We start from the raw sequence: 8,485 nt of genomic DNA, 5'->3' as shown, positions 1-8,485 counted from the left end.
GCCACTGGTTGATAAAAGAAGTTGTCACTGGGGAGTTGATAGACCAAAGTGCCTATTAGAGTGGGTAACGCTTTGGCACCAAGTGTTCTGACTAATTAAAACATCGCATCATCCATGGACACCAGAGACTGCATTGGAAGGAGGCAGTGACCACGGTTTGCCATATACCTCAGAGAATGCACTTTTTCCTGCCCTGCTTCATGAGCCAAAGGCTGGGACTGGAATCCCAAGGTATCTCTAAGTAAGGCTGATCTAAAGAATATGTCATAGTCCTTGCCTCAATGTAGCTTATAGCTCCAAGAAATTATACTCTAGAGAAACACCTGGCATTTTCATGTAGAAACCTCTACATCAGGGAGTAAATACATTGGATTACATTTTAATAAAGGCTTTTATTTTTTTAAAGAACAGTTTTAAGTTTACGTTTAATTGAAAGGAATGTACAGGTTTCTCATATACCTCTACCCTTATGCATATGTAGTATCTCCCATTATCAACTTCTCCTAGAGTTGATTTGTTCCAAATTTGTTACAAATGATGAACTTACATTGACACATAATAACCCAAAATCCATAGTTTACCTTAGGCTTCTCTCTTGTTGTTTTATATTTCACGAATTTGGAGAAAAGTATAATGATATGTGTCCATCATTATATCAACAGTATCATACAGAGTGTTTTCATTGCTCTGAAAATCCTCTGCATGTCATCTATTCAGCTGTTCATTTCAGCTATTCCCACCAATTCATACAGAATTTCTAAATTATGAGATAGAATAAAGGCAATATACTTTTTTGAGTCTGTCACTCAATGTAAGGAATCTCTCATAGCTTAAAGTACTTGCGGACAGTGCTTGCCATTATATGGTACTAGGTACTAGCTTTACTTAGGATTCAAGGTCCTGGAAGTTAGTCTATTTATAGAGCTCTTTAACAAATCAATGAGAAAGTAAATATTATACTTCTCTTCATCATTTAAACCACAAAATATATTATTCTACTTGGCTAGGATTTTTAATCCAGGCCATATTCAGTTGAACAAAGAACGCTGATATTATGCAATACTTTAATTAAGATCCTTCATTATAGTGCCTCTTCTCCTAAATTCTGAAAGATGTCTTTAACTGATGTGAGCTTGCAACAATATGGAAATGCTTTTATAAATATATTCTTTAGTGATAGAAACATAATCAAAAACCTCTAATCTAATTGTATAGATCACATATTTTAATAATCTTTAATAAACAAGTATAAGTTTTTCTGCCTTAAAGAAATTTTTTTCCTTCACTCTGGATCACGTTAGCGTTGAAAAAATTATCTTACAAATGACAAGGAAAAAGAGGTTAAAAATTGACATTTTAAAACTGACATTGAAAACTATGAACTCAGGTTGTTTTGAGGACTTTAATTTTATCCATGTTCTTAATTAAAACAACAACAACAAAGGAGAACACAATTCTATTTGATTCTCTGCGGATTGTGTGAGAGTTTTCAGCTCTGTTCAGAAATATTCTATTTGTCTTCTTTTTTGGCACATAACTAAATTGCGTCTCCTTCCTCCTTACTGAAATTTAAATTAGTTTGAAATATGAATATTGGCATTCCTGAAACCTATTAATTACACTTCTAGGAAACATATTTTTATGTTCATAATTACTGCTCATAGTAGTCAGTCAAATATCATTGACTAGATATTGAATAAATGCATTTTGAAATAATCCCACAATGGAGTGTGATATACCAGTGGAAATGAATTTACCACTAAATTCAACAACCAAAATGAAACATAGTATTGTTGGGTGAAAAAAATAAAAGCAATTCCAAGAAATCTGCATAAAGGATGTAAAGTTCTGTAAAATTCAAAGCCAGGGAAAATATATATTGATAGAAGTATTATATTTTTAGGACAAAATTAAAATACTTCTTACTTTTAAGAAGAGGTGGGCAGCAGATAGGAAAGTGTTTAAAATGTTTAATTATGGGTAATATTTTAGTTCTTGAGGTGGTAGTAAGTTTACTAGGATTCATTTTATTATTTACATAAATGCAAAAAAGCAATATGGACTAGGAAATGGGCAACCCACTCCAATATTCTTGCTTGGAAAATTCCATGGATGGAAGAGCCTGGCAGCAGAGTCTACAGGAGTTGCAAAGAATTGGACATGTCTGAGTGGACACACCTGAGCTGGCATACATGCACAAAAAAGCAATAACATAAAAGGAATAAATGAAAGACAGTAAAATTGTTTGGAAATGAATGAATTCTACAGTTGAAAACTTATTATAAAAATGAGTTTATTCTATTGGTTGGTTCTGCTTCCTTTTTAGTTGACTTCAGTTTTAATCAGACTGTCTCCATTATGGTAAAATTTGGCAGGAGCTCTCAGTCTACACTTTTGGCAATTCTATTAGGAAAAAATGATAGTGAGTTTTCTCAATAGTGAATAAAAATTATTTTAATAAGATGTTTTCCTTAGTAAGTGTCTCCTTATTAGTTAACAAAACAAATGGAAATGAGTTAGAAACAAGAAAAAAAGAGATTTCTACTCAGTGCTCACATACATTTCCATCCTTGGACTACTTGCTACAAATCTGTGGTTTCTAGGTGAAGGAATGCTCCAGCGCACAGAATACAATCTTGTGCAAACACCATGGTGCCTTCCCTCAGTTCAGTTCAGTCGCTCAGGACTGTGAAGAAAGCTGATTGCTGAAGAATTGCTTTTGAACTGTGGTGCTGGAGAAGACTCTTGAGAGTCCCTTGGACTGCAAGGAGATCCAACCAGTTCATTCTAAAGGAGATCAATCCTGGGTGTTCATTGGAGGGACTGATGCTAAAGCTGAAACTCCAATACTTTGGTGCCTTCCCTAGGTTGTATTTAAACATAGTTTGCAAGACACAGAGAATAAGAACAAAGGCGCACCCTAGAGCACTGGGAGGAGCAGAGTAGCTTCTTGGTGATCCTTTTTTTTTTTTTTTAACCAAAGTCAATGTTTTGTTTGTTTTTTCTTCTTCCTCTCCTCTGTCACCCTTCCTGCCATCCATTTGAATTTTCCTCTTTTTCCCTGGTATCTTTGGTCAGCCTGAGGCACCTAAACCCTTTTCCATACTTGGTTCCTGAGTATAAGGGAGGGGCAATTGACTCTTCTACTGGCTAAGAGGACAAACCAAAACTTAAACTTATTACAACAGTGGGGATGTTTCTGATAAGCAAAGAAAGGGAAACACTGGGGAACACTACTGTCTGTGATGCTAATATCTGACATATTATGTCTTAAAATATTCTCTTTAGAATGTATTATATTTTTCAGCATTCCATGGGAAGGCTGTTTTCAATAAAGGATGGAAAGCCTTGATGCTAATTTACAGGATTCTATGCAGCCGTGAAATTAGAAGACACTTACTCCTTGGAAGGAAAGTTATGACCAACCTAGATAGCATATTAAAAAGCAGAGACATTACTTTGCCAACAAAGGTCCATCTAGTCAAGGCTATGATTTTTCCAATGGTCATGTATGGTTGTGAGAGTTGGACTGTGAAGAAAGCTGATCGCTGAAGAAATGATGCTTTTGAATTGTGGTGTTAGATTCTTGAGAGTCCCTTGGACTGCAAGGAGATCCAACCAGTTCATTCTAAAGGAGATCAATCCTGGGTGTTCATTGGAAGGACTGATGCTAAAGCTGAAATTCCAATAGTTTGGCCACCTCATGCAAAGAGCTGACTCACTGGAAAAGACTCTGATGCAGGGAGGGATTGGGGGCAGGAGAAGAAGGTGGACGACAGAGAATGAGATGGCTGGATGGCATCATCGACTTGATGGACATGAGTCTGGGTAAGCTCTGGGAGTTGGTGATGGACAGGGAGGACTGGCATGCTGTGATTCATGGGGTCGCAAAGAGTTGGACATGACTGAGCAACTGAACTGAACTGAACTGAAATGAACCGAACCGAACAGGTAAGTGACAGACTACTCACATGATAGTAATGAGAGAGGCATCATGCAGAATAATTTAGCAAATTTAAAAATATATTCCCATATGTCTTTTTCCCCTTAAGAAGGAAGTAGAAATGAATACAGATAGTGAATGTGGCATAAGCTTCTTGGAGAATGCCAACTTCATATAAAATACACAAATGCCTGTATTTGAAGAGTGCTATAGAAAAGTTTACTTTTCACAATGTTACAAGGGACTCATAATGACCCCATGAAGTTGTCATTACAAATTAAGTGTTTAGGTGCCTTGTTAAGAAACCACAACTAAAAAGTCCATGATGAAGAATATTTATCTCACTTAAAATATTTCTAAAAATCACACATCACACCATGAATTAATTCTTTTCTATATTTTGCAGATAAAGCATTTAATACTCACCTCTTCTCTGCATTGATAAGATCATGCAGCTGAATAATAATGTGACTGAGTTTATTCTGCTTGGGTTGACACAAGATCCTATTAGGAAGAAAATAGTGTTTACCACTTTCTTGATTTTCTATTTGGGGACATTGTTGGGAAACTTTCTGATTATTACTACCATAAAGAGCAGCCCGGCACTTGGGAGTCCAAAGTATTTCTTCCTTTTCCATTTATCTTTATCTGATATCTGCTTCTCTACATGCGTAGCCCCTAGGATGATTGCTGATGCCCTTTTGAAGAATGCCACTATCTGTTTCAATGAGTGCATGAGCCAAGTCTTTTCATTCCACTTCTTTGGCTGCCTGGAGATCTTAATCCTTGTCCTCATGGCTGTTGACCACGGTGTGGCCATCTGTAAGCCCCTGTGTTACACGGCCATCATGAGTCATCAAGTTTGTGGTGTGTTGGTGGCTGTGGCCTGGGTGGTGTCCATTGTGCATTCTTTAGCTCAGATTTTTCTGGCCCTGAGTTTACCTTTCTGTGGTCCCAATGTGATTGATCATTATCTATGTGACTTGCAGCCTTTGTTGAAACTTGCCTGTACAGACATCTATGTGACCAACCTACTCTTGGTGTCCAACAGTGGGACCATCTGTACAGTGAGTTTTGTCATGCTGATGTTCTCCTATGATATCATCTTGCATTCTCTGAGAAACCACAGTGCTGAGGAGAGGAAAAAAGCCCTCTCCACCTGCATCTCCCACATCATTGTGGTCATCTTGTTCTTTGGTCCCTGAATGTTTACATACACTCGCCCGGCTACCACCTTTCCCATGGATAAGATGATAGCTGTGTTTTATACAGTTGGAACACCTTTGATCAACCCTCTGATTTATACACTGAGGAATGCAGAAGTGAAAAATGACATGACGATGTTATGGAGAAAGAAGTTGGTCTCAGATGACAAAAGATGACTGGAAGTTTCAAAGTTTTCTTCATAGTTTGGATTGATCTAAAAGAAGCTCATAGACAATAATATCCTCTTATTGTGGAGTTAATATAATCCTAACTCAGAGTGTGAAGATTACTTCCTTTAGTAAAACGGGGAATGTGACCACACATAAGAGTTAGTATTGAGTCAAATATTTGTAGAACTAACAGCATCAGGTACATACAGTCATGTAAGATCATGGTCTTAGTTATTCACTGCTGTCTCTGCCTCTCTGCTTAATATCGCTGTGGTTTTGATCTACTGTTTTCCTCCCTGCGTTGACTTCTGGATTTCTCTGTTTAACATTACACTATATGTTTTTATCTACAGCCTGACATATTTTTGTCTCAGAGAGTTTATTTCTTAGATACTGTGATCAAATGTCTGATCATGAACCTTCAGCTTGGTTGTTCTTACTCACTTCAGCATAAATCACCAGGTTCAAATAGTAAAAGTATATACATATTATAAAGACAAAATATTTAACCTAGGAAACCTCTCTTCTTTTTCTTGGGTTATAGTTCAAATTTTTTTTTTGTATATTTGCCTAATTGTTCTAGAAAAGTGACAGAACATTATGAGAAAATTCACCCTTTTGTAGTAATTTTTCCTTAGGGAGGTTCTGACTGTTGGGGTTGACCTCATATTAACATTCTTTCTGTAAAAAACAAACAAACAAACAAAAAAAAAAACAGAAAAACTTTTTGCTATTAAAATGATCCCTTCTATTTTGAGTTATCTATTAAGTTTTCTCTTGAATCATACCAATTATAATAGCATGTTTAAATATTACTTTATTATGATTATAGCATAGAAGCTGTAAATTAAGGAAGATATATTTATCTGAGCTTTAAAGAAATGTGTACATGAAGTTAATGGTAAGGAATTTATAAATAAGTTAATCAAATAAAAAGCATTATAACCCAGAGGAGGGTATTTAGGCTTTGAAACATAGTTATACCACATATATGAATTGTTTTAGTGATTTTTAAGACAATATAGAAAGTAGAGCAACTTAAGAAAGACTGAGATATTTGGATGAAAATTAAATGCATCCAGTGGAGATGGATATCATCTTTCACCATTCATTATCACTGAAGTCTCTAATTACATGGTCATTAAGAAATTTTCTGATTTGTCTGATTTCTTATTTGTATTTTTATCCATATAGAAAATTCAATGAGGGTATTTTTGTTTGGAGCTTCTATTTCTATTTACAAGCTAATAATTTTATCATAAGTACTAAATTTGTTTTACTTTCATTATACCCGGAAGTTTATATTCTTTATTTATCTTGAAAAAAAGATCAGTGTGGAAATGGGAACTTGTGAATTCCGCAATGAGCTCTAGCACCTTTCTATACACATCTTTTTGTTTGTTTGTTTAGATTCTGAGGATTTCAAGGCTAATTTTTCACAGTTTTTATTAATCACATCTGCTACAGTAAATAAGTCATCTGTGCTATGACATTCTATTCCCTTTGGATTTCTTGATATGCCATTATATGAAACAAAACTAATAAATATATATTTAAAAATAGAAATTTCTGTCAAATGTGCTCAGTTCAGTTCAGTCGCTCAGTCGTGTCCGACTCCTAGCGACCCCATGAACCACAGCACGCCAGGCCTCCCTGTCCATCACCAGCTCCCGGAGTTCACTCAAACTCATGTCCATCGAGTCGGTGATGCCATCCAGCCACCTCATTCTCTGTCTTCCCTGTCTCCTCCTACCCCCAATCACTCCCAGCATCAGAGTCTTTTCCAGTGAGTCAACTCGTCGCATGAGGTCAGCTACCCTTAAAAATATATTCCCTTTCCCTATAAATTCCCATTAAAATAAGGAAAAATTTTTATAAAATTATGTGTCAAAGCACATGACAGAAAGAACCAGACAGGAAATACCAGTTGGAAAAAGATTTTCGCATGTTTTTTGAAACAGATATGAGTGGTAGGTAACTAAGTAACTTAGCAGAATAGAAGTTACAACCATCTGAGAAAAGAGATAATCAAGACCATCAAGTTCCACAAAAAGTAGGCATGAAACATACATTGAATTACATAAAGATTATTTCCCCAGGTTACTTTCTGCTAGTCAGGTGACACTTCCTCTATTCCATCCCACCAAAGAGTGGAGGTTTATTATTTTTTAAAAATGAACAAAAGTGTTCTTGATATCACTGTGGAGGGCAGTGATAAAATGCACAACAGCATGTACACAGAGATTAAGTGAAAATCTACATAGTGAAATGTGAGACCCTTTCTTCTCAGGGCTACCAGGATGTCAGCAGTCAGTATACATCACGAGTTCACCATTTCCAGGACTAGGCACAAAGCCCAAGTAAAAGAATGGAACTGTCTGTTTGTTTTGTTGGGGTTTTTTGGTGAGGGAAGAAAATATGAGATCTGTATTATATAGTCTAATTACCTTAAAATAATTATACTTCCAAATATGTATTCATTGCCTATAACATGTGTAGATTCCAAATGACCTTTTTGTTATTGTTAACTTCCTCTGCCTTAAACATAAATAGTTTCTGCTTTCAGGTAAGATGGCAAGACTGGTGAATGGGAAGATAAAGAGATAGAGACCTGCCTTCAGATGCAAGGAAGAGGGGGATTGGGTTGCTAGTCACACATTGGGCCTAGCAACTTATCTATTTTCCTCAATAATTTAGCTCTGACCCTATACCTATAACACTCATGCTGTGTAGTTGACTAGACCATTTTCTTACAACTTTCTAAGGTTAGTGGTCATCTATTAATATCTAATTATTGACCTAAAACTATATAAAGGTCCTCATCTTATTTTTCCTGCCAAGGAAACAAACACTGTATTTTTGCCCATCATTTATGGTATTCAAAACAGATTTTCCAGTGAATGTTCATTTCCCATGTGCTGTTTAACATGAAAGTATGCTAAGCAGAGTTTAGTTGTTTTATTTCTTGCATATTAAAATTGCATTTATCACTTTAGAGAAAATGAATCAGGCACTGGCGTTGAATCAGGCTCACTTATTTATAGAAAATAAAGAATGTATCTTTTTGTTGTTTTTATATAATCAAGTTAATAATAAGGATCCTTTTGCCTTAAGATGAACTAGAAAGTTATTAACAGTTCAGGGTTCTGGGAGTCCAGACTCCTGC

The 8,485-nt window shown here is 35.9% G+C and overlaps 1 pseudogene; it reads left to right on the top strand.

Moving 5' to 3' along the window:
- The first annotated feature begins 4,392 nt into the window (after positions 1–4,392).
- On the top strand, positions 4,393–5,325 carry LOC129553529 (olfactory receptor 4C16-like; annotated as a pseudogene).
- The last annotated feature ends 3,160 nt before the right edge of the window (positions 5,326–8,485 follow it).

Source organism: Moschus berezovskii, chromosome 14 (assembly GCF_049115385.1).
Source record: "Moschus berezovskii isolate FMDL1 chromosome 14, NW_MosBer_1.0, whole genome shotgun sequence".
Taxonomy (NCBI): domain Eukaryota; kingdom Metazoa; phylum Chordata; class Mammalia; order Artiodactyla; family Moschidae; genus Moschus; species Moschus berezovskii.
The sequence above is the reverse complement of the archived record's forward strand: the minus strand, read 5'-3'. Positions and strand labels throughout refer to the sequence as shown.